A 26,665-nucleotide genomic window follows, 5' to 3' on the forward strand; every position below is an offset into this window, starting at 1 on the left:
TGTGTGACATTGGAGAAGCCACTTGGCCTCTCTGGTTCTCAGTTTTCTCATTTCTAAAATAGGGACAATGTTTTCTTTGTAGCTTCTGAGGACTTAAATGGAACATATTATTTATTTATTTTTAAAGATTTTATTTATTTATTTGACAGAGACGTAGCGAGAGAGGGAACACAGCAAAGGGAGTAGGAGAGGGAGAAGCAGGCTCCCAGCGGAGCAGGGAGCCCCATGCTGGGCGAGTCCTGGGATCCAGCCCTGAGCCAAAGGCAGACGCTTACGACTGAGCCCCCCAGGCGCCCCGGCACACTTATATTTAGAGCATTTATAGCCCAGTGAAATGCAATAAGCACTTCATTTTATTCCAAGCAGTATGTTAATGACGACCTTGCGTAGGTCATTTCAATTTTGTAAGCCCCAGCTTTCCCATCCGTCGGATGGAGTTAACGCGCTCCCACCGCAGGGCTGGAATCTTGCTGTGTTGCGGGGTCTGCAGTCTGCCGTTTCATCTCTCGGCTTCCTCCCGGGGTAAGTGGGTCACATCACACCCAGTTCCTAAGGACTGAAAGCTTGTGGATGGCAGTCGGCACCTTCCGGCGGAGAGGAGGAACCTGAGTTAACAAGGACGCGATTTCCTGGCCGCGCTCCCCGGGAAGGAGGTCTGTGCTGGGTCCCATCCCCCGGCGGTCCCGCTCAGGAAACGGGGAGAGAAAGCCAGGAACCAGGCCTGCCAGGCCCCGGGCCCCTTAGCGCCTTCCCTCCTCCCTGGCCCTCGACTGCAGGAAGCCGGCTGGCGGGCACGCCCTGCCCGGTGGGTGGGAAAGGCCGCGAGCGCGCCCCGCACTGCCGGCTTCCCAGACCCGCCGCGGCGCGGAGCTGTCACTGCGGCAGGCGCGCTGCCTCCCCCGCCGCCCGCACTCCCTGCGCAGTGTGCCCGCAGGTCCCCATTCACCGAGGCTGAGTCCCCCAGGCGCCGCCGCCGCGCCCGGCTCGGCTCGGAGCCCACGCCGGGGCTGGGCTGCGGAGGGAGAGGTCGCTGAGGCCTGAGGGTTTGTCGGTGAGTGGTCCAAGGTCACGGCTGGCAAACAGCGAGGCCGGGATTCGACCCGCGGTCGGCTGGACCCTGAAGGGTGCGCCTTCAGTAGGCGGTCCTGGTTCAGGTTCTTGAGGGGTTGGGGGGGGGGGGGTTAGGTTCGAGTGGAAGCTCAAGAACAGGAGGTCTGAATCCCGGGGCTCCCAGAGGTCTGTGAACTTCTTGATTTTGCGTGTAACATGTTGTGTGCTGCATTTTTGCTCAGAGTTTTAAAGGCGTCAGTATCCAAAAAGGGTTAAGCACCGTGGCTTTCCAAGGTCATGGGTTCCTCGGTGGGGACCCCAGTTTCATGAGGACTTGAGGTTCCTCAGCTGCCTATAGCACCTTAAAAATCTCACTGCAGGGCCCTGGTCCTACTCCGGTGGGACTGGGGTTCTCTATAGGATCCCAGGATCTTCTGGCTGGATCTTCAGAATCTTTCCATAGAGTTTCTGGGGTATGTTTGGGGATTTGAGGTGCCTATGGAATCCTGGAGTCTCTTTTCAGAGGTTCTAGAATCTCTAAGGTCGTATGGTCCTCCGTGGTGTGAGTTCTAATCCTGGGCCTCAGGATGCCCTGAAATTGTAGGCAAGATATGGTGGGTGTGTCGTATACATGTAATTCCTGGGAGAGGTTTCACAGATGTCACCAGATTCTCAATGGGGTGTCTCATCCCCAAAGCTGGGAAGGATCTTGCTTCAGAGCACCCAGTGTTAAACAGACCCGATTCCTCTTTCACTAATAAAAGCCAGGGAAGAGTAAGATGGAGGAGATGGAAAGCAGAATTCTCTAGAAGGTACAGCATGGACTTTGGAGTCAGGTGTTCCTAGGTTAAAATCCCAGCTTTTGTGCTTAGCCGCTGTGTGCCCTTGAACAAATTCTTTAGTCTTTCTGAGCCTCAAACCCACCTCCTCCAGGAAGTCTTCCCTGTCTCCTGGTTTCAGTTAGGTTCCCACTCCACATCCCCCAAACCTGATGCTCCCTGGAGCTTAACACAATTGTTTTTATTTATTTTATTTTATTTTTAAATTTTTTTAAAGATTTTATTTATTTATTTGACAGAGAGAGATCACAAGTAGACAAAGAGGCAGGCGGAGAGGGAGAGAGGAAAGCAGGCTCCCTGCTGAGCAAAGAGCCCGATGCGGGACTCGATCCCAGGACCCTGAGATCATGACCTGAGCCGAAGGCAGCGAAGGCAGCGGCTTAACCGACTGAGCCACCCAGGCGCCCAATACAATTGTTTTTAAGTAACAAGTTGTGTTTAATGTTATTTTGTCTCTCTACCCCAACAGCCATGCTCTAAGAAGGCAGGGCCCTTTGCTGTCTTCTAGCCTGTGCAGTGCCTGGGGCATCTTAGGCCCTTAGCCATTTATTATGAAATAAATAAAAGAGGGAGGGAGAGGAGGGCTGCATGCCAGATGCTGCATTGGGGGCAGAAAGGGATCAGAAATGACTAAGTGTTGTTTCTGTCCTGGAGGAGGTTCCAGGCTGGTGGGAGTAATGATAGAGTTCAGTAAGGAACCATAAATGTGTTAATGGGGTAAATGTTAATAGGGAAGGCACCAAGAGATCTTAAGATGAGTGAGCGTCCCTCAAGAGCTGGTGGAACCCCTTCCTTTTGTGTTATGTGTCATGACTTAAAAAGAGCATAACTTACATGAAATATCTGGGTAAAACCTTATCTTGCAGGGATGGGGACACTGCTGCTGAGAAGAATTCAGTGACTTGGCCAAGGCCACCCACGCAATAATGGCTGCCCAAGGACATAAGTCAATCGCTTTGGAATTCAGCCCACATCCTTTAGGAAATGGGCTTTGATGTTGTGAAGGTCTTGGTTTGGATCCCACTAGATGTGAGACTTTGGGCAAGTTGCTTTACTTCCCTTGAGCCTTGTTTTCCTAATCTGCAAGGTGGGAATAATGACCTCCATAACCTGTATGAGATAGTATCTGTAAAGTGCCCAGTATGATGCTTGGTTTACAGTAAAGGATCCATAAGTGTTTGTTGAATGAATGAATGAAATACAGGTCTTGGTGGGTGGCCTGCTATTAGAAGGGACTGGAAATCATGCCACTGAGGGGGACAGTAGGAGAAATTGAGGGCGATTTTTATTCCTTCCCACTCTCGCTTTCTATGATTCCTATGAAACTTAGCACTGGCCTCAACCACATTGTTATAATTTATTGTTTGCAACCAGCAAAAGTGGACCAACACGAGCTTGGTTAGCTTTCCTTTTATACCTATTTTTACTGCATTTTTTCTGATGACCACATAATGTAAGCTCCTTGTAAAAAATTTAATTTGCAGGAGAGATATGGGGAAAAACGAAAGTGCAAGTTTAGGCACAGTAGACAAAAGATGCTGACATATTGTTATTCTTCAGGAGCGGCACAGGGCAGGCAGCAAAAAAATTCTTCTTACTTTAAAGTCTTTTCCTACTGGCCTTGCCATGGCTTCTGGAAATTATGTTAGGATTCTTGCCTTTGGCTGTAGCATTGAAAGTTCAAGTGTAGTGAAGGGCTAGAGAGTGGGGTGAGGGAGAATTGTCTGGGTAGGGGCTTTCCTTGGAATGAAATGGAAACTGTGGAAATTTCTATGGGTGTATGCACAGATGGTTCAGATGCCCGCTGCTGATTGCGTTGTAGCTGTTTTCATCCCCTCTCCTCTCTTAGAATTTAGCAGAGTCTTTTTGAAAGTTCTTGCTATATACACACATCACAAAGAAAAGCAAATCAGGATGAAAAAAAGGTCTATTTCATTCTCTATATTCTCCACTTTTATGCATGTATTGAGTGCATACCTTAAAACCATGAGATCCCACTGCACCTATAATTCCGAACCCTACTCTTACTCTTTTTCCTTTATTATAAAGTTTATTTATCTAACTAATCTCTACCCCCAGTGTGGGGCTTAAACTCAAGAGTTACGTGCCTTTCCTATTGAGCCAGCCAGATGCCCCAGACTTTTCCTTTTTTCACTAAAATTTCTTCCTTCCTTAAGAGAGGTATCAGTCTCCAAACAGTAGATTGCATATTTGTAACTGAGCTTTCTATTGTGTTGTGGAAGCCTTCTACATTGTTGTCTGGTTTGGGCATTTTGTCCCATGTCCCTTGCTTGCCGTTCCAAAGTGTTCTGGGAAGTGTGGATTCAAAGCTCTGTACCACTGTACTGACCATTCTGAGGGCTACAATTTATATAATATAAAAATAGGAGTACTGAGTCAATGGAGAAATGAAACCAACTTATCTACCAGTTTGATGAAACCAAACGATCAAACCAAACTATCAACCAGTTATTTTGATCTTTTATGGCAAAACTGCCCGAGGGACAATGGGTTATGTGGTGAAAACATTTGCAGCAGAATTTCTTCGCAGCCGAAGTGCCTAGAACCAAAAATCTACCCCACTCCTTTTACTGAGTGAGATTCTAGAGGCCAAGACTCCTTGTTCCCCCTACATCCAGCCTGGAGGCCAGCACAGGACAGGCCTTACTGGGAGGATGTGTTGGAATAGAACAGCAGCCACCATATTGGGGCATGAACCAGGTGAGGCTAGGCTCCAAACTAAGCTCTTCCACAAGTTATTTCATTTAATCTTCTGTAAAGCCACTGTATGAGATGGGTACTATTATTATTACCATTTTTCAGATGACAGACTGAGGTGCAGAGACTTGAAGACCCAAGGTCTTGAGATTTGCATCCTGAGCTTTTCTGTGGCAAAACCTTTGTTGTGAATGAATGAGAGAATACATGATTAATGGGCTCGTGGGTCTTGGAGAGAAGGTTCTGTCTTCAGAACCTCCCCTGTAGGGTTCTCTCTGCCAATTGTTTGCAATGTCTGGAAATCGGCATCCCCACACAGGAGGAACTCAGTAAAGGCCTTTTCTTTGCCTGCAGCAATCCTGTGGCCATGCCTACTTTTCATGGGAAGTGGCATTTTTGAATCTCTTCTTCTAAAAATAAGCTGCACTTTGTTAAGGGCCCTTAAGAACCAGCCCAGGCATTTCAGGACAGCCATTTGCCTGTCTGCAGCTCAGGAAATTAATCAGAACCCCAAAGCCTTTTCCCTCTTCCCACAGGCCAGCACTCTGGAAACGCCCAGTGCCTTACTGCAGCTCTCCTCGAGGACTGCAGAGATGCCAAGCGCTGTTGAACACAGATCTATCTCTTTGTCAGGGAAGCTAGAGCGGAAAGGCATGAGGGAGAAATGGGTCAGCTTTGCTGCAAATCACTTGCAGAGAGAACTCGGAGCTGTCCCCCACTTAGGGGGGTGCTGAGTGACACAGATGCCCTGGGGTGTCAGATGTGACTCCGCAGAATCCCCCTGCGGTCTAGAAACTGGAGCGTTGGTTTCTGTTCTGAGCCTCTTCTCTCCGGACCTCCAAGTCTAACCCTATGAAATGACTGGGAGGAGTATCACTAGGGGTGCTATGTGCTATTAGGAGCTGGAAATAGTATTGGTGATAATGATGAAAATAAGAACGACAACCACATCATTTCTGGAACACTGTGCCCGGTGCTTTCCACACAGTATTTTATGTAATTTCAGAACAAACACTGCAAGGACTATATTCATAGCCCCTTTTTACACATGAGAAGAATGAAGCTCAAAGACAGGTAGCATGGGCCAGAACAAGGGTGTATAATTCCAGGGTTTTCTGACACCATGTGTGGTTTCTTTTTTTTTTTTTTTTCTTTTTTTTTTTTTTTTTTAAAGATTTTATTTATTTGTTTGACAGACAGAGATCATAAGCAGGCAGAGAGGCAGTCAGAGAGAGAGGAGGAAGCAGGCTCCCTGCTGAGCAGAGAGCCCGATGCGGGGCTCGATCCCAGGACTCTGAGATCATGACCTGAGCCGAAGGCAGCGGCTTAACCCACTGAGCCACCCAGGCGCCCCCATGTGTGGTTTCTGACTTCAAGGAGGTGAGGAAGTGCTAAGAAACAAACAGAAGGTCAGTTTGACACAAGTTACAATGTGTTCATGCCCACATGAAAGTTAAACATTGCGCACAGGTATTCGGGTATGGAGAGCTGGGAGAGTGGGCTACTGGTTGGGGGAAAGTAGGAGGAGTTGTAAGTTGAGATGAGACAGCAGGGGAAGAGCATGAGCCATGGGGCAGATGTGGGAAAGCAGTGGGTGTGCGAGTGGAAGTTTGGATAAACTTTACAGTGTGTGTATGTCTGTGTGTGTGTATAAAGGTAGGAAGAGACCAGACCAGGCCAGGGTTTTGGCCCTTATTCCGCAGGCAATAAGGAGCTTACACAAGAGATGTCTCAAGAGACCAGCTATGCTGCTGCAGTCAGAGAAGTAGCAGCCCTCAGTGCATCTGTGTCCTGGCTTGTGAACGCAGCTCTGTGCCAGCACGTGGGAGGGCATCTATGGGGAGAGTGTATCTGTGGCTGGGTGTGGGATTTGAGCTCCCTTCAAAGGCCCCCTCCCCACTTCTCTGAGCCCTAGGTCCCTTGCATGTAGTAGCTTCCCTGGAAATGTGTCATAGAACTATCGGAGTGACTTTTGAGATGATCTGGTCATCACTCCTTCCCATCTTAAAGAAGGTAAAAGTCAGGAACATAGATGGAAAAAGACTTGTCTAGGGCCACACAATGAATTAATAGCAGAGCTGGGGACTGGAACCCATTCCTCCACGCTGAGTGCCTTTTCCATGTGTGTTGAGTAATGGAAATAGTATTCTTTTTTTTTTTTTTAAGATTTTATTTATTTACCTGACAGACAGAGATCACAGGGAGGCAGAGAGACAGGCAGAGAGGAGGAAGCAGGCTCCCTGCTGAGCAGAGAGCCCAACGCGGGGCTCGATTCCAGCACCCCGAGATCATGACCCGAAGGCAGAGGCTTTAACCCACTAAGCCACCCAGGCACCCGGAAATAGTATTCTTTGAGTGATTACTCCATACCAGGCCCTGGGCTAAACACCTTTACATGGATTATCTCATTTAATCCTCACAACCCTCCTGGGACTGCCCCTCTTGAAAGCAGGACATCTTCCTCGTCTGCCATTTCGATTTCGCACCGCGCCTAGCACAGGCCCGGGGCACCTAGCTCGTCAAGCTATAAAAACTTGGCAAAGTCCAAGTCCGAGGAGAAGGGGGTTGAAGAACGGAGGGGGCGGGACTTCCTATCAGCCCCGCCCCCTCACAAGAGGCCCCGCCTTCCAGGGCTCTGACGCCACACAGGCCCCGCCCCTCATTGTCAGTCCCGGGGAGCCGGAGGAGGCGCCGGCTGCCGGGAGCGGAGCGCGGGACCCCTCGGCGGGCGGGAGCGCGGGCTGGAGTCGCCAAGGTGAGGGGTTCGCGGGGAGACGGCAAGCGCGCGGCGCGGGAGGCCGGGGCGGGCGGCCGGGGCCGGAGGAGGGCGGCCGGAGGGGGCAGCTTGCCCGGGCAAGGGGTCGGGCACCCAGGAGCGACAGGGCAGAACCGGTGGGCGCACCCGGGGGAGGGCTGGGGGGTACGGAGTTGGGGCGGGGGGCGGTTGGAGCGGAATTTTGGAGAAAGGACTCGGAAGGGGAGATTTTTTTGGGGGGGGGCGAGACCTTGAGAAATTTTTTGGAGTTGGAAATTTTTCTGTTGGAGGGGGAGGGAAGGTTCTGAGAGACTTTTGGTGGGAGCGAGAATCTGAGGAGAAATGTTTGGGTCAGAGAGCCGAGGGGACATTTTCGGGGGGCGGAGGAGAGTTTCGGGTCGAGTTTGGGCTTCAGCCGGAGGGAGCGCGGGGCGCGGTGGGGGCGGGGAGCGGCTGGCCAGGCGGGGGGCCGGGACCGCCGGGGAGGGGGCTGCGCGGGGCCCGCGGGCACCCGGGAGGAAGGAAGTGATCTTACAGGAAGAGCCCGGGAGCTCCCGAGGTGGAGGAGGAGGACGAGGAGGAGGAGGAGGAGGAGGAGGGAGGTTTGGGAGCGCTCGGGCTAGGCTGCTGGACCGGGCTGCGGGGGCGCGGGCCGGCTGGGGAGGGGTCCCGCCACCGCCGCAGCTGTCGGCCCGCCGCGCCGGCCCGCGTCCCGGCCGATGCTGGCCTCGCAGCCAGACCGCTGGGCCGGGAAGGAATTCGAGGCATTCGCTTTGTTTAAGTTGCCAGTAGACAGTCCTTAGGACTAATTAATGGTGGAATCTGCAGGGGGACGCGGGCGAGCCGGGCCGGGGCCGCCCCCCGCCCGCCGCCGCCGCCGCCGCCGCCGCCGCGGTGAACTTTCCGCAGCGCGCGCGGCCCGCCTCCCTGCGCACCCCCGCCCCTGCCCCGGCCGGGAAGGAGCCATGGCTTCCCGAAGCGCAGGAAAGAAGTGCGGTTTCTGGGGCCCGTGGCCTCTGGCTGCGGAGGCTGCCTGCGGGGAAGCCGGCGTCCCGGAGCGGCCGGGCTAGGGGTTCGCAGCCCGCATGAGAACTCTCAGAGGTGCCTGCGGTTTCTCCTTATAACCTTGGAGGAGGCTCTGCGAGCCGAGAAAGACCATCTTGCTTTGGAGCATCTGTTTCTTCGTCGCGTCAGCCCCTTTCCTAACACTGCAGAGCTTGTTGTGGCTTGTTTCGGAAATGCCGAGACCAGTGCTCACACTTAAGGGTGGGAGGAGAGAGACTAGCGCCCCCCCCCCCCCCCCAAACCAACAAAAAACCAGCCCTGCAGTGTAATCTCCAGAAAGCCAGAGATAGCTTGCAGATTCTCCCGTCACACCTTCACGGACTTGAATGACCTTGGGAAGGGGATTGTGCTTCTGAGCTTCTGGTGCCTTATCTTTTGATTGAGGAGAAAATACCCCCTGGACATCCCTGCCTTTTGGGGATATTTTCAGAGGTGGGGTTAGTTCAGGGCATTTTACGGACTGCTGCAGTTCTGGTCTAAGGAGCTGGACTAGAGTCAGAGTTGGGGGAAATTCGGATCCCCTGGTAAGATTTTATTGGCTCAGATTAGGTAGGTAGGGAGGGACAGCTTGGATTTTAGGAGGATAGTTCCCTTTGGAGAACCTGTACAGTATGTTCCAGATTGGATTCTGTCACGTTGTGTGCAGCTTTGGCGGCATTTGTGTGGTTAAATTGGGTAACTCCCATAGATAGTTCTTCTGTCAGAAATAATTATTTTGCTCAGGATTCCCCTTGGGGCAGATTAAGGTTTTGCTTGATTTACTCAGAAGAATTTTCCAGGTTTCTAAAATTAAATCACTTTTCTAAACATAGTAACTAAAGTTTGAAAAACTGGAGATAGTGGGGTGGGGAGGGAGTTGATTAGAATATGAACAAGGTAGCATGTACAGGTTCATTGTTGTTCTGTGATTACTAACAGGGATTGTGAATTAGCCTTGATTAACAGGTATTTTTTTACTCCTAAATAATTTAAGAGCAAGAGAGGGAGCTTATTTTTTGAGTTGCCTCCTTGTGCCCAGGAATTGTGCTAGGTGGTATAGATCTCATACAATTTTCACAACAGTGCTGTGAGGTGGTATTTGGCTACCCTGCTTCACAGATGTACAAACTGAAGGTCGGAAGGTAAAATGACTTCCCCAGGTTTACACATACAGTTGGTAAGAAGTGGAGCTGGAATTCAAACCCAAGTCTGTTTCTGAGGTCCATGGTTATCTCCATTAAGCACAATGCATTAGTTCCTAGGCCTCAGACTCAGCCACTGGGTCACCTTGGACTGTAGAATAAGTCCATTAAGTTTATTCCTCAGTAGTGTTGCTTGCTTTTTCTTCCATCAAAGTTGTCAGTATGCCTTTGAGATATTTTTGGTTTTCAAAGAAGTTGTGCTAGTGGTTTGTCCTATATGCAGTAGGTGCCTAATATATATATCTATTTTTTTTTTTTATGATGGAGGCATTTGTATGGAAATGCAGACACCTGGGTGATCATAGATTTCATTTATAGAAGTGGAAGATGACGGATAGCTAGTGGTTTTTCTACTGTAGAGGCCATCATTTGGGTGACATTCATGATCAGAAGCAGAACCATTTTTCATGTAATACAGCTTTTTGGGACAGGGTCAGCTTCTGAAAACTTCATTACTTACAGGTAAGACCCAGATAGTCAAGCTGAAAGATTTGGTATAAACTTTGAAGCACATAATAGATGCTCAGTAAATATTTGCTGAGGAACTACATGCATTCTTTTTTAAAAAATCAGCTTTATCAAGGTGAAATTTACATACAGTAGAATTCATCAATTTTAAGTGTGCAGTTTGATGAGCTTTGACAAATGTATGCAGTTCTGTAATTCCCACGACTGTCATCATTTGTTTAAACTGTGTTGTTTTTAAGGTATTGGTTTGCTAAGTGATCCCTGGGAATGTTGTCAAGTTTCTGTGTTCCTAGATTGGAACTGGTGAGATCAGAGTGAGTACTAGAGAGTCAGTATGCCAACTTTGTAGGAAATAGGGAAATTGTAGATATTTATTGGTGAGGTGCATGCGAAGAATAAGACAGGTAGAGATAGGGATACTTGGCAGATCAGGGGAGAGAAATTCATGAGGAATCAGGTTTTCATTTCAGGGCAAGGATACACATTGTGGGGGAACATTACTCAAAGATTTATTCAGGAGTCGAACTTGTATTTTTGTTTCCTTTTTGATATGGTACCTTCTGCAGTATGAAAATTCAACATCTTTGCCTGTTCTTAGGAAGTGTATAGGAAGTATACTTACACCTTATAGTTCAAATAATTCTTAAGGGTGGGGATGCTGTAAAATAATTGAAGCCCTTGCCCTTCCACCTATAGCAGAATATCCTTAGTGTTTAACTTATTTTAGCTAATATTCTGCAAAGGGAATATATCAGGTAGAAATTGTCTTTCTTGGAAGACTTAAGATTATTTTTTCCTTGTCATAATTTTTTTTTAAGATTATTTGAGGGCGGGGAGAGAGACAGAAAACGGGGGTCAGAGGGGGAGTAAAGGGGAGAGGAAGAGGGAGAGAAGCAGACTGTGCTGAACACGATTTGGGGCTTGATCTCACCACCGAGAGAACGTGGACCTGAGTGGAAATCAAGAGTCAGATGCTTAACTGACTGAGCTACTTGGGCACTCCTCCTCATAATTTCTTAGCTTACTGAACCTGTCCCAATCTGCTAAAGCTGAACCTGTCCCAATCTGCTAAAGCCCAAGTCTTTCTTGGAAAAAGTTTGAAGCCTCTGTTTCCAGGCTTCTAGAAGCAGTCCCATTAAAAATTTTTTTTATTTATCTAGAGAACAGGCATGAGCGAGTGTGAGTGGAGGTTGGAGGGTGAGAGGGAGGAAAAGAAGTCTCAGGCAGATTCGGTACTGGTTGAGGGGCTTGACCCTGAGGTCATGACCTGAGCTGAAATCAAGAGTCCAATGCTTAACCTACTGAGCCATCTAGGCGCCCCTAGAAGCAGCCCCATTTTTATCTCTTATTACTTGTTTCTCTTTATCCATTCTGTTTCTATATGTTGACTACTTGACAACCCTCTCTCCTACCTGCCAGTCTTGAGAATGGAAACTCATCAGCCATAGGCCCTCCGTATAACATTAGGAAATAATAATTAAATTAAAATACCAGTCTACCAACTCAATATTTTGGGTGATGGTAGGGAGAAAATAATAACTCTGTGCGGTAGTTATTATCTTCTTTATACATGAGGAAGCTGAGCTCAGAGCAGTTACTGGCAGAGCTAGTGAGGGGAAGAGACCAATGATTTGAGCTCAGAGTGACTGGTACTCAAGTTTGGGATCCGTTTTGTTACACTCTGTGTATTAGGGTTGAGGGAGCAAGGGAAGAACTTGGAAATACCATATTGAAATATAAGGCAAAGCATAGCAAGCATTGCAGATCTTTCAGGCATTGCTGTGGGTTTTTTGGTTTTGTTTTGTTTTGAAGATTTTATTCATTTATTTGAGAAACAGAGAGCACAAGCCAGGAAGAGGGTCAGAGGGAGAGGGAGAAGCAGACTCTGCAGAGCAGGGAGCTAGACTTGAGGCTTGACCCCAGCATCCTGAGATCACCACCTCAGCTGAGGGCAGAGGCCCAACCCGCCAAGCCACCTAGGCACCCTTCCCATTTTTTTTAAATAAAGATTTTATTGGGATGCCTGGGTGCCTCAGTCCATTAAGCGTCTGCCGTTGGCTCAGGTCATGATCCCAGGGTCCTGGGATGGAGTCCCACATCAGGCTCTTTGCTCAGCAGGAGCCTGCTTCTCCCCTTGCCTGCCGCTCCTCCTGCTTGTGCTGTCTCTCTCTCTGACAAATAAAATCTTTAAACAACAACAACAAAAAGATTTTATTTATTTATTTGAGAGAACACATGTGTGTGCATATATATATATAGAGAGAGAGAGAGAGAGAGTACAATTTTATTTTTTTCTTTTTTTTTTTTAACAAATTGGATCTATCTGTGGAACCAGCACCTAGATCAAGAAACAGTATTACTTGTACCCAGAAGCCCCCACCGAGCTCCTTTCCAGTTCCTGTCTCCCGTCCATCTCCCTGCATGACTTCTAACAGCATATATTAATTCTGCTTGTTTTGTACTTTTGTAAAAATGGAATCACATAGTAGATATTCTTTTGGGTCTGATTCCTTTTATTCAACAGTATGTTTGTGAGTATGCAAAAACTTTTAAGGGTTTTCTTTAGGGCTTGGAATAAAATCGAAATTCAAACTCTTTATTTTGGCTTTATGATGTCTTATATAACCTGGTCCCGCCTACCTTTCCAACTTCACCTTATACCAATCTTGTTGGCCGTTATACTTCAGTCACAGCAGCTTTTTACTTACCCTTAACAAGCTTTTTCCTACCACCGGGCCTTTATATGTATAAGCTGTGGCTCTCTCTTTCTTGAACACCCTTTCCCCTTTCTTTGCCTGGCTGCATCCTTCAAGCCTCAGCATATGTATCAGAGATACCCTCCCTCATCATTTTATCTTGCCTAGTCCTGTTCCGTTATCCCCTGTTACTGGAGTCTGTTGCCTCCCTTCATAGCACCTATTACAGTTTATAATAATATATCTGCTTGCATGATTATTATCTGCCTTCCCCACTAGACTTCACAAGAGCAGGGAACTCCTCTGTTTTGTTCATCAGTGTATCCCTAGTACCTGACATAGTGACTGACGTGTAGTCGGTATTTAATATTTAATGACCACTTTCCCAATTCAGCATCTTTGTTTCCATTATCTTTTGTCCTTTTCTTCTCTTATGCTGTTTAACTATTTAAACTTTTCCATCCTTCAAGGCTCAGCTCAGTTCCCTTCTGTGAAGTCTGTGCTGACTTTGCCATAGTAAATCTTCTCTCAAATTTTGACATTTATTGCTGATACCCCTTATCTTCTTGGTAAGTCATACTAGCATGTATCTTATCTACCTAATTGGATCCAAGACTCCCCTCCTCCAAATCTTGTAGCTTGTAATGCCAGTACCCCTTATGTTCTTGGTCAGTTTCACTAGTTTGTATCTTTACCTAATTTGACCAGAAGCTAAGTTGTTTTAGCTGGTAACTCCCCTCATTTATTTTAACTGGGCTTTGCACATGGTAGACCCTCAGCAGAATTTTTGATGATTGATCATAATGATGCTTATGTATAGGTAGCAATTTTAATTTCTTAGGGTTATTAACGTGGACTCTTTTTTGCTTCTCCCTCTTCCTCTTCCTGTTTCCCCTGCTTGTGCTCTCTGTCAAATAAATAAAATCTTAAAACAACAAAACAACCATGGACTCTTTATTAGAATTCTTAGTGTCTTCTCTAACTGGGAGCTCTAGCTGCTTCACGGTGGTTGGCAGTTATCAGAGTGTAAAAGTACAGAAGTCCAGTCCTGGTACCACAAAGCAGATACTCCTTTGGAATCTGTCACCAGCAAAGAACTAATTATGCACAGTTTTTTCTTAGATGCTTAATCAGTGCTTGTCTAATGCTCTCAGATTGGAGTTATTAACTGAAACGAGAGACAGGGTAATACCTCACTTGAACTATTTTGTTGAATAACATTTTATTTTGATGTCAAGGGTGAAGACTCCGAGACAATTAACAGTACCTTCTCTGACTTGTCAGTGAGCTCTCAGTAGTAATTCCTCTTCTTTTATTAAAGGCAGAGGGACATAGGTACTAATATTGTGCATACTTTAAGGCGATTTAAATGCAAATTTAAATTCCTTGTAACTGGGATGATTTAACTTAATATACATGTGGCAAAATGGGGTGATACATGTAAAACCTTTTTAAGAGGAGCCTAATTAAAAAAAAGAGGAGCCTAATACGTATTTTAAAGCAATGATAATTGTGACCTTTTTTTAAAATTAAAATTTTAAGTAACCTCTGCACTCAACATGGGGCTCAAACTCATGACGTGGGGATCAAGAGTTGCACACTCTGACTGAGCCAGCCAGGTACCCCATTTTGACTTTTCTGATGGAATTATATCAGAAGATTGTGGGGTGATTTAGTAGTTGTTTTTGTGGAAACATTGGAGCAGAGGTACTTAAGGAAGTTTCTGAGAGAAGTTGTTGGAATAATTTTGTTCACAATCGTTCCTAATCTCTCACTGTTATTTTTTTCCATTAACAACTTAGAAATATCTTATGAAACCAGCCTCTTCACTTTTTACCCCTACTAGGTCAAAATAAAAAAGTATAATAAGTAGAATGCATTTATATATACCCATACTAAGTACTACCACTGGACTGTAATAACTGAACTTTTCTTTTGAAATGTGAGGAGACAAATGATAAACTATGGGGAATTCGTTATAAAAAGCGACTCTAAGCATCTGCCTTTGGCTTAGGTCATGAGATCTAGTCCCACATCAGGCTCCTTGCTCAGCAGGGAGTCTGCTCTTTCTGCCCGCTCCTCCCCCTGCTTGTGCGCTCACACGCTCTCTTTCTCTCTCTCTCTCTCTCTCTCTGACAAATAAATAAATAAGATCTTGTAAAAAGTGACCTTCAGAATGGATTACAAAGTTAGTATGTACTCAACCCAGTCTCCTGCACTTTTCATATTCACAGTTGTTCATAACATTGGCTTCTAGGCATCGGGAGATCTTGGAGTGTGTTCCTGAGTCATTTTAGTTTTATTCAAGTAAACTTTTATTAAGTGTGATTTATTATATTCTGATTCTTTGGCATTTGGTTATCTACTTGTGTCTTATTCTCATTCTTTGACCATTTTGGTTAAATAGCACTTTACCTTATAAGGTCATTTAAAACTATACAGTTTAAACTGCCTGCTGTTCTTCCTGCTTGAGCTCTCTGTCTTCCGTAGCCTCAGGAAGCCTCAATTTTTCCGTCTTTCTGATGGGAAGAGTGGTTGTGAGGATTAAATAATTTAATGTACAGGAGCATTTAGTTCATAATACCTGGTACATAGCAAATATTGGCCGTTATTTCAGTTTTACATATTTGTTTACCCAAAGAATAGAAGAAAAATTGTCTGTTCTTATTAGTTTTAAAATTAATATGATTTAGTCTAAAGTCAGATAACATCTTTGTATATTGGGCAGACTAGAAAAAACTCAAGAATATGTACGTATGTATGTATGTATTTATTACTTTATTTATTTGAGAGAGAGAGCTCAAGTAGGCAGAGCGACAGGGAGAGGGAGAAGCAGGCTCCCCGCTGAGCACAGAGCCCAGTGTCGCTCAATTCCGGGACCCCTGGATCATGACCCAGCGAAAGACAGAGGCTGAACCAACTGAGCCACCCAGGTGGCCCAAGAATTTTTTAAAGCTTAATTTTAACTTTACTAATTTCTAATGAAGCTAGGGGCTTTCTCAGTGACTAGTTTAATTTCATTTACTAATCTGTTTTCCTTGAATGGCTCATCCTTAGCCCCAAGTGTTGGCTATGTGGTTGGAATTGGTACAAGTGAGAGATAATTTCTGGATGTTCTAGCCAGCTCTTCATCACTTAAAGAGAGACCCTGCAACTGGAAATTGAGATTACTGTTTGTAAGATAATACATGAGACTCTTTCAAACCATTGTAATACTTGAAAATTATTTGCCTACTTGAAAATCACTGAAAAATATTGAGTCTGGCTATAGAATTTTGGGCTGGTGATATTAATATTGTTAGCCATTTACTTTTGCTTTTTCTAGGTAAAGATCTCAAGTGATTTTACAACATTAGTTATATTTGTTAGGTACTATCTTAAGCATTTTATGTGCATTCTTTCATTTACTTGTTCGTTTAACAAATATTTATTGAGTACCTGCCATGTGTCAGGCACATAATCTCATTTAATCCTCACCACACCCATGAAATAGATATATTGTTTATTATTTTAGCCCCATTTCACAGATTAGGAACTGGGACACAGAGAAACTGTGTATCTTACCTAGTGTCACAAAGCTGTTGAGGGTCAAATTTGGGATTTTTAGAAAATTTTGATTGACAGTTGCTGAAATATTGGCATAAATTACCACTGTGCCAGATTTTTTTTTTTTCTTTAGGAGAAAAATATTAACCAAATTTTGAAGTGTGTGCTAAGTAGATTACAGTCCAGGTACTTGGAGCAGGATGTGTTAGGTTTAGGCGAACTAAGCTGGGATAATTTCCTCTCTTACTCCAAATCCAGCTCTCTCTTTTTAAAAAAAGATTTATTTGTTTGACAGAGTGATCACAAGTAGGCAAAGAGGCAGGCAGAGAGAGAGGGGGAAGCAGGCTCCCTGCCCAGCATAGAGCCCCATGCAGGGCTCGATTCCAGGACCCTGAGATCATGACCTGAGCGGAAGGCAGAGGCTTAACCCACTGAGCCATCCAGGTGCCCCCAAATCCATCCCTTTAAACAATGAAAAAAAGAACAAAAGACAGGTTTGGTTTTTGTTTGTTTGTTTGTTTTTCCAAAAGACAACTTGGAAGTTCCTTCTTTTGGAGAATTCTAGTGTACCCAAACCAGCGTGAACCAAATGTAAATTTTCAAGAAGGATGGATATAAATAACCATATTAAACACTGTTCCTTCAGAGGCACTCTGGGAGCCAGTGTTACAAAGCAGCATAGTTCAATTGTTTCAATTAAACAACTTCAGTTGTTACCCGCAGTATCATTTTGTTGCTTTTGCGCAGATCTGGTATGATATTTCAGACTTCCATTTTCATTAACTCTGGTTTTATGGTCATCTCTGAGGGTATCTATAGGGTAATATGACTGCCTTTTTTTTTTTTTTTTTGACAGAGATCACAAGTAGGCAGAGAGGCAGGCAGAGAGAGAGGAGGGGAAGCAGGCTCCCTGCCAAGGAGAGAGTCCAATGCGGGGCTCAATCCCAGGACTCTGGGATCATGACCCGAGCTGAAGGCAGAGGCTTTAACCCACTGAGCCACCCAGGTGCCCCATGACTGCTTTTTTAAAAAAACAAATATACCAGGGGCGCCTGGTGGTTCAGCTGGTTTTGCGGCTGCCTTCAGCTCAGGTCATGGTCCCAGGGTCCTGGGATCAAGTCCCACATTGGGCTCCCTGCTCAGTGGAGAGCCTGCTTCTCCCTCTCCCTCTGCCTGCCTTTCTGCCTACTTGTGATCTCTCTCTCTCTCTCTCTGTCAAATAAATAAAATCTTAAAAAATAAAAATAGAAACAAATACCAGACATTTCCAAAATGGGAAATAAATATATATTTATTTTAATGAGATTTCCATGCTGTGCTATATACTTCTTTTGAATTTGCTTTTAGAGCATATCGCACATTCTTAATCCTGATAAGTCTTCATCTCAGCGGAGTTATATTTAACTTTTAGAGGTAAGCAAGTCTGGTGAATGAAGTGAGTAATCTGTATGGTTTTTGGTCATAAATGAGATGTAATTCTAAGAGGTGGAGACTAGGAATTTTGTGTGTGAGGTTCATCTTTTGAGAATCTGCAAATAGAATTTCAAAAAGGTTTTGCGGCTTGGTGGCATTCCTGGAAGAGATTCTTGCTTCCCAACATGACTTGAGTTAACAGCACTTATTTTGAAGCTGTAAATAAAAATCATTGCTTGAATATAACCTGTTTAGTATATGTGCTGCCGAAGCGAGCACAAATATAACCTGTTTAACTTGTACTCTTGATTGAGTTGAAAGTCCAATGAGAACATTATCTTGTATTAATAACAGTATCTTATTTGCAAATTTTAATAGTCTCTTTTTTTCTGTCTAAAAGATAGTTTTTTTTTTTTAAAGGGAAAGAATATTTTTAGTCTGCTGAGAGGCAAATATATATATAGGAACAGATTTGAACTCATTATAATTAAAAGGTGAAATATATTTTGCTGACCCACTTACCCAGGCATTATGTGTGTGGCCTTTCTGTGGAGGCAGAAGAGTTCAGATAGAAAATTGGTACCATCCATCTGGGTCTGACAACATATCTTGTTCTTTTTTTTTTTTTTTTTTTTTTAAGATTTTATTTATTTGACAAAGAGATCACAAGCAGGCAGAGAGAGAGAGAGAGGGAAGCAGGATCCTGGGACCATGAGCTGAGCCAAAGGCAGAGTCTTTAACTCACTGAGCCACCCAGGTGCCCCCATATCCTGTTTCTAAAAGTAAAGAAATATCTGGTTTTATCCAGTTTCAAGTTAACTGGGTAAGTTAAATGCTGAGCAAGATAAATGTAGTTAATTTTTGGCTCTTTAAAACCCTGGAACAGCTTTATCACAAATGTATGTCCTCCTGATTACCTGGGGGTGTTTATCTTATTTAGGTCTTGTTGGTGATTTGTATCTAGTATCAGTGAATAAGCAGAATTAGAGTTGAAAATTTTCTACGGATTCTGTGTCATTGAGGATGAATAATAAGTAATAAAACCTAACATTATTAACTATATGCCAGCTGCTGTATTCAAGTGCGTTTTATATCTTTATTTAATCTTCCTCTCAACAGTTCCTTGGGGTAGATACTATTATTATCCCCATTTAATAGATAAAAATTCCTTAAGAAAGGAGATCAGGATGCCTAAAGTCAACATAGCTGATGAATGCCAAGGTGGAATTTGACACCTGAGCTTGCAACTGAACGTTACAATGAGCACAAGCTTTTATGAACTATGTGCATTTCAGATCATATGTTTCCTAGGAGAGGAAGAATATAATTTTTAGATCTTGATTAACCTAAAGATGTATTAAATGTCTTTAAAATGGAAGACTGGGGGTACCTGGGTAGCTCAGTGGGCTAAAGCCTCTGCCTTTGGCCAGGTCATGATCCCAGGGTCCTGGAATGGAGATCCACATCGGATCCTCCATCGGATTCCTCATCTCTCTCTCTCTGCCTGCCTCTCTGCCTACCTTGTGATCTCTGCCTGTCAAATAAATACATAAATAAATAAATCTTAAAAAAAAAAAAAAAAAAAAAGGAAGACTGTTCCAGAGTATACAAAAGCTGACTGAATAGGTAAGATACTGTGGAGGTAGTTTAGGCTGTTTGTGGAACAAAGTAGTAGTTGCTGGTAGGTTTGTATTGGGAATACCAGTTGTTGTATTTTAAAGGTTTACTTGGGAGAGAGAGACAGCGAAGGGGAGGGGGAGAGGGGAGAGAGAGGGAATCTTAAAGCAGACTCCTCGTGGAGTGTTCGGAACCTGAGGTGGGGCTCTGTCCCAGGACCCATGATGCCTTGACCTGAGCCAAAACCAAGAGTGGGGGGCACCTGCGTGGCTCAGTGGGTTAAGCCTCTGCCTCTGGCTCAGGTCATGATCTCAGGGTCCTGGGAGCGAGGCTCACATTGGGCTCTCTGCTCAGCAGGCAGCCTGCTTCCCCCCTCTCTCTGCCTGCCTCTCTGCCTACTTGTGATCTCTCTCTCTCTGTGTCAAATAAATTAATAAAATCTTTAAAAAAAAAACCCAAAAAACCAAAAACCAGGAGTGGGGCCCTCAACCAACTGAGCTGCTCAGGCCCTCAGGAATACCAGTTTTTATACTTCTGCCACAGCTGTACTGGAGTATGATGTGAGATATTCTTAATATAATTTGATAAAATTAGATACTTTCCAGCATATGCTGAAATTTTTTTTTGCAGGGAACTTGAAGACTGATGATTATGTTAGACTCGTTTTAAAACTGAATTCCATCATGACTTGAAAGAGACTATCAGGATCGTAAAGCAGTATGATGAAAAAAGAGATGGCTTAGTAGTGAGGTGGTTAATGGAGGAGGGAGGAAAATAATAAGGTAAGGCGGGGGGATAAAATTTCCGATCATAAAAGGCAAGAGGAGTGGATTAGGGCAGAAATAGGAGAAGTAGATGGCTGTTAAGTGGGTAAGTTGAGAGGAGTGCAGAGAAGCGAGGGAAAAGAGGTAGGAGACAAGGAACACCGGCTTCATTTATGTATTTGGTCAGTTTCACATCAAATTGAAAGGTCAGTAATTGGGGACGCCTGGGTAGCTCAGTGGGTTAAAGCCTCTGCCTTTGGCACAGGTCGTGATCCCAGGGTCGCCTGCTTCCCTTTCTCTCTCTCTGCCTGCCTCTCTGCCTACCTGTGATCTCTGTCTGTCAAATAAATAAACAAAATCTTAAAAAAAAAAAGGCCAGTAATTTAGTCAATTCTATTTAATTTATAGTACCTGTTGTGTATTTAACCCAGGGGTAATTAATGTGGACAAAACAAGACAAAAGAAGTGCATATATAGCCCTTGTTCTAAGGAATGTAACATTCTAGCTGGGGAGACAGTGCCTGGTGTTTGCAACGGTTCCTTGACAATATCGGATTATATGTTAGTGCCCAGAGGGTGATAGTGGCTGGTGATTCTGGAGTTTTCATTTGATAAGCCATTCATATTTCAGAAGAACTTTTTGTTTTCCAAGTAAGGGCACAAAAAAGAAAAACCACCTTTTCATCTGATACGATTGTATCAAAAAAGATGGAACATTTTATTTATTTTTTATTTTTTAATTTTTTTTTTAAAGATTTTATTTATTTGAGAGAGAGAGAGCGAGAGAATGAGACAGAGAGGATGAGTGGAGAAAGGTCAGCGGGAGAAGCAGACTCCCTGTTGAGCAGGGAGCCCTGTGTGGGACTCGATCCTGGGCCTCCAGGATCATGACCTGAGCCGAAGGCAGTCACTCAACTAACTGAGCCACCCAGGTGCCCCAAGATGGAACATTTTAAAACAGAAGGGAAAGGGCATCCTCTCAGATGAAAGTCTTTGTATTGAATAATTTAGCCTTATGGAAAATTTTGTATTCTTTGGTGAAAATGCCACCAAATCTATGGTACAGTGAGTGGTAACTGCTCTAGGAGGTCTGTTAAGCTACAGGGAAGAATTTACTGAGATTAGTCTGGGCTGAAGAGGTCTGTGAAGTCTCCATGGAGGCAGTTAGACTGGAGTTTGACGAAGATGGGTAGATACGACGTGGAGAGACAGAAAGGAGGGAATGATTTTCCAGGCCAGAGCAACAAAACAATGAAGATACTGAGATTGGGATAAATGTGGGTTATTGATCAGACCTAAGAATACTTGTCTACTCTGCCCTTGAGGATCACTGTTGGGGCTGCCACGAGCTGGCAACTTTGTTTCCCTGCCTCAGACATCTGTAGTTGCTGGTAGCCCCACACTTGGCCTCTACCAGACATGCCGACCCCACAGCCAGACTAGAATCTGAAGTAGTGGCACCGGGCATGGGGCCTCTGGCACTCCTTGGATGGTGCCAGTCTCTCTGCTGGCCAGTGTTGCCCCCAAAGTAGCTTGGGGCCCTGCCTACCCTGCCTGTAACACCTAACAAGTAAACACACCTGTACAGCTCATCTACTAGAGAGATGCCTGTGAGGGAATGGGGCTTCTCACCTCCTCCTCTCCTACTAAACAACTATTTTGGCCCCAGGCGAGATCACTGGGGGAGGGGAGGGTGTCCAAAAGTGGGGACTTCTGTTGTGGAAGGGGCATCTGAGGCCACTTGAGGAGGGTCACCATTTTTCCCTGCCTGGATTGGCTTGGGTGTCAGCCAGGCCGCTCCGTCCATCCTCTGAGAGCTGTGTCTCGTGCATAGGGTCCCACACAGGATTGTGAGGCGAGGGGTGGTAAGGAGCCGTGAGTGGGCGGTGAACGGGGAGCATCGAGGGCCTCAGGGCCAGGTCAGACCTCACACTCAGTACACTGGGTGTGAGCGCAAGCCCGGCTTCTAAGCCCTTAGCTGGATCTAATCCGACTCCTCTGGCTCCACAAGCTTGCAGGTGGGAAGCTTTCTGTGCTGAGTGCCTGCTTCATCAAAGCTGACAAAATAATGCTTTAGAAAAGTTTTCAGCCTTTTTGTTCTAAAAGTTCTGACAGTTTTTCACTAATGAGAGTTGTGAAAGCATCGTATTTTGTTCTAAAAACAATAAACCACTTTCTGTGGAACTGTGAAAAAAGCAAAAGGATACTTGTCTGCTCCAGTAATAGAGTTTAAATTATGGACAAGGAGGAGATGAGATTAGTGAGGTAAAGCTTGAATTATGAACAGTCTTGAAGACTATACTGGGGGATTTGGATTTGATCTTGCTACCATTTAGGAACCACTGAAGGTTTATAAAGGTAAGGCACTGATCAATACAGAATTATAGACTGATTAATCAGGAGGTATTATTGGAAAGGAGGCCAGTTAAGGATTTTTGTAGAAATTCAGATGTGTGTACTATCAGGACCTGAATTTAGGCACTTAAAAAAAAAAAAAAAAAGGAGTATATTAAAAGTTTTGAAGAAGGAAGAGATACGAGTTAATGTTGTGGATAAAGATAACTGTCAGATTATGAGTTTGGTAAAACTGGGGGGCATTTGTGATAACTAGTTAACTGAAGTTGGAGAAGGGGACAAAGGGGGCAGCCTTTCTGCCTCAAATTCTCTACTAAATATTACTCTGTATCCACATGCTTTTATGACACCATTTGTTTATTAAAGATTTTATTTATTTTAGAGGGTGTGAACAGGGAAGGGGCAGAGGGAGAGGGTGAAAATCTCAAGCAGACTCCCTGCTGAGCCCTGAGCCAGACATGGGCTCCTTCTCATGACCCTGAGATTGTGATCTGAGCCAAAACCAAGAATCGGGTGCTTAACCGACTGAGCCACCCAAGGACCCCATGACACCATTTATTTTAGATATGTTGAGAGTCTCTAAAATAGACTTGGGATTGAAGTGGGAGTTAAAAGGTTTCTTTTATTTTGGAAACATTCATCTGGGGGGATACACACACACACACACACACACACATATATATATTATGTATGTATATGGTACATTTCAAACCATTAAATGTTTTGCATAAGTTATTAGTTACAGAAATTGTATCCTAATAAATAATAATGTTGTTAGTTCCATGAGCTGTCAAGTTTGGAGGAATTTTTGGGATGCATTGGTGGCTTTAGAATGTTTTCATTCAGGGGAATTTGTCCTGCATACATTGACAACACAGTGTAGCAATACACTGGTTCACCTTGGATGGTTTAATTTATCATGATATAGTTAAAATAGTCTTTTCAGTTTTTGTCATTGCAGGATGTTAGAGTATATTATCTATCATTTCGTTAGCATCTACACCTGATGTCTGCTAACTCTTCAGGGTTTCAAACTGCCTTATGAAATAGGTATTGTTACTCCTACTTTACAGATGAGGAAACTGAAGCTCATAGGGGTTTAAGAAATGTTCCTCGGGGAGCAGTAGAATTAGGATTCTCCGTTAATGTGACATAAAGTCCATGTTCTTTCTTCTACTCTGTTCTTGGATTAGAGGCCATAAGAATAGGAATAAGGAGAGGGAAAGAAATAATTGATTAGGTGGTAATTCAAATCAGTGATGGGCTATCCACATATTAACTGGTGTTATCTAGCCTTTTCCATCCTGTGTATGCAAGAGTAGTGGGAGGAGGGCTTTGAAGCCCAAATGTGGGGCTCAGTCATTAAGTGTCTGCCTTCAGCTCAGGTCATGATCCTGAGGTCCTGGGATTCAGCCCCATGTCGGGCTCCCTGCTCGGTGGGAAACCTGTTTCTCCCTCTCCCACTCCCCCTGCTTGTGTTCCCTCTCTTGCTGTGTCTCTCTCTGTCAAATCAATCAATCAATCAATCAATCAATCTTTAAAAAAAACAAAAAACGAAGACCAAATATGATCTAGCCCTAGTTCTAGTCGAGGACAGTCACTTATCTTGGATAATGTCTCTCATATCCTTTCATAGAGCTTTCAACAAATCCTTCATAAAAATAAATGTCCAATTCAGAAAACAAACAGCCTGCTGACACAATTCAGCAAAGTGCTAGTCTGGCAAATGGCATCTAAGGAAGTTTCAGGGTCCAGCTTCTGGGAAAGTGGGATTTGAAGGTCAGTCTGCTTGAAAGCGTAGTTAGTGCTGGAGACTAGCGGTCATTGATACCTAGCACTTTTTTTTTGGGGGGGGGTGGTATCTGCCTTTCTTAATTCTCCTCATTATCCACAGCCATAAAAGTTTTTAGCTTTTATTCATGTACGCTGTTGATAATTTATTTCTTCAATGTTCTCTCTTCTCCGTATTCTAAAGCTTAGCCCCACCCCTCTCCACCTCATTCCTGCTGTTTCTTTACCAGAGGCTTGTATTTGGTCTAGTAGAACCTGTGCACAAATGTGATGAAAGTCCTAGTTCTTAACCTTTTCTCCCAGCATTTCCTCCATCTCCTAACACACAAGTGAAAACAAGTTTTTTTTCCTCTAATGAATGCTACTATTCGTATTTTTGCTGATTGAATATTTTGTCATTCCTTGAGCTGGGGAGCAATTAATATACTTCTGGCCCTTCACTGTTGCTTCTAGACCATTTTTTGCCATTTTTGCATGGCTTCTGATTTTTCAAAGTCCCTACCATTTGCTGTCCTCTGTTCTCATTGTGTTTGGTGACTTTGAGGATCCACAAGGATCACTTTTCTTCACCATCCCGTTCCCTAGTATGCACTTTGTCTGCAGCCTCACTCTTAACTGATTCCTGTCTGTCTTCCATCTGTCGATTGCTTTCCTTGCACTCTTTATTGAGTCCTTCCTTTCAGATTAGGAATACACTGAGGTCTTCTCTATCCTAAGTAAGTAAAATCCCCCTGCCCTTCTGACTCCTAGAGTTACTGCCATATTTTTTTCCTTTTACTCTCAAACATCTAAAACCAGAGCATTCTCTCTGCAGCCTTTTCTTTTGTATTCCTTGTTCTTTAACACCCTTCCTGTCTGGTTTCTGTCTCCAGCACTTTACTGTAAATGCCCTTTCAAAAGTCCCAGTGTCCGTATATTCAGTCATTTTCATAGCCTTTGTCTTCCATAATCTCTTGTCAATATTTAAGGTATTGATCATCTTCCTTGAACTGCCGTTCTTTGACTTGGAGTTAAAAATATGCGTGTTTGGCCCCATTGAGCCTGGTAAGGCCATTTTACCTGCAACTTGGCTGGGTGTTGGACTCTGGTGTTCATCTCGGGGCCTGTACTGACTAGCAGAGAAGGGGTGGAGCAGGTTGGCACTGTGCATCTCATAGTGCTCTGTACCCTGTGGACTTTTAAGTAAATAATTGATTTGACTTGCTAGTCTTCCTGTTCTTTCTCTTCCTCTCTCCCTAATCCTGCTGTGGCTTGTTTGTAAAATGGATTGCCCACTTCTGCTCTTGAATCTGCTTAAATGCTGTAGTACATAAAGGCAGACATTTCTTTTTTAGAGCAGACTTTTGGAAAGAGTGTTATGAATTAAGTTCTTTGGTAAACTCATGTGAGATTTGAAATACTCCAGAAAATATGGGAAAGTTTAATGAATATCAGGTAAGTGGCCTTCATAAGAAAACTTTGATGTCTTCTCTCTTATTTTAGTATTTTTATGGAAGGTTATTTCTGGAAAAAAAAAAACCCACATCAGATTCTATCACAGCAAAAAATAATTACACTGAGAATCTCAGAATAATAGAATTTCTAAGCCCCACTTATTTTCAGGAGTATTTGCTATAATAACACGGGACAGTGACAGTTCCCTGAAGTTTGTTACTAGGATTTTGACTTGAATTTGCCATGACAGTTTCAGAAAGTTGCAGAGACAGCTGGGAAGTAGTGGCGTTAGCAAATGTGGGGTAGGATAACACAGATGTAGGAGAGCGAAGGTTTGAGATGACATGATTTTTTGAGAAGGATACAGTATTGAGTAATGCCACTTTTTGTTGCTGTTTTGCTCTGTTAGATGGTCATGGAAGCCTTGTATCCCGAACATTTTTTTGGCCTTAGAGATTTGAGTCATTCTCTGTTCTCAGATGTTTATCACCTTCCTTTACAGGAAATGGAATTACTCAGCCCAGAGAGATGATACAGAGTTCTGGACTAAGTGAGTTTGGAGGTTCTGGTTCAGTTTTTGTCATATTTAGCTACATAGACTTGAGCGAGTCACTTTATGCTTTGGGCTTCAGATTTGTCAAATGAGGTGAAGTAAGTAACTTTGGAAAAGATACTACTATTTTAATTTGAGGTGTTTTGATAAAAAGCCATTCACAGTGAGTCTCAAAGTCAGTTTACAGATTAGTCAGAAATGTGATAATTCGTATTGAGATAAGTCTGATAGTTTTTGTTAAGAGAGAAGAGTTTGCGGTATGTCGTTTGACATGTAAGAAATACTGCAGCTATGTCTTCAAAATGGTAGAAGCTACATCACTAGCGTGTTCCCTGGATTATAAATGTACTAGAAAATATTACTGTACTATGGAGATACTGAAATGTGAAAGCCAGTACAGATCGCCTATTTCAAAATGAT

General features: G+C 44.1%; 1 protein-coding gene and 1 non-coding gene across 3 annotated transcripts in view; both read left to right on the forward strand.

Annotated features, from left to right (window-relative positions):
- The first annotated feature begins 805 nt into the window (after positions 1-805).
- The window catches only part of LUZP1 (leucine zipper protein 1), a 104,692-nt gene continuing 78,832 nt past the window's right edge, over positions 806-26,665 (forward strand). The window contains exon 1 of one of the 2 annotated variants that reach the window (XM_047723719.1): positions 806-1,051. The gene's annotated coding sequence lies outside the window, so the exon portion shown is untranslated. Of the gene's footprint in view, positions 1,052-7,263; positions 7,363-26,665 lie in introns of those variants that run through there. The other variant, XM_047723718.1, reaches the window with a different exon arrangement.
- Positions 21,404-21,493, forward strand: LOC125099575 (small Cajal body-specific RNA 20). The gene has a single exon (XR_007127283.1). It is a non-coding gene; the product is annotated as a small Cajal body-specific RNA 20 (non-coding RNA).

The sequence above is a fragment of the Lutra lutra genome, chromosome 4 (genome assembly GCF_902655055.1).
Source record: "Lutra lutra chromosome 4, mLutLut1.2, whole genome shotgun sequence".
Taxonomy (NCBI): Eukaryota; Metazoa; Chordata; class Mammalia; order Carnivora; family Mustelidae; genus Lutra; species Lutra lutra.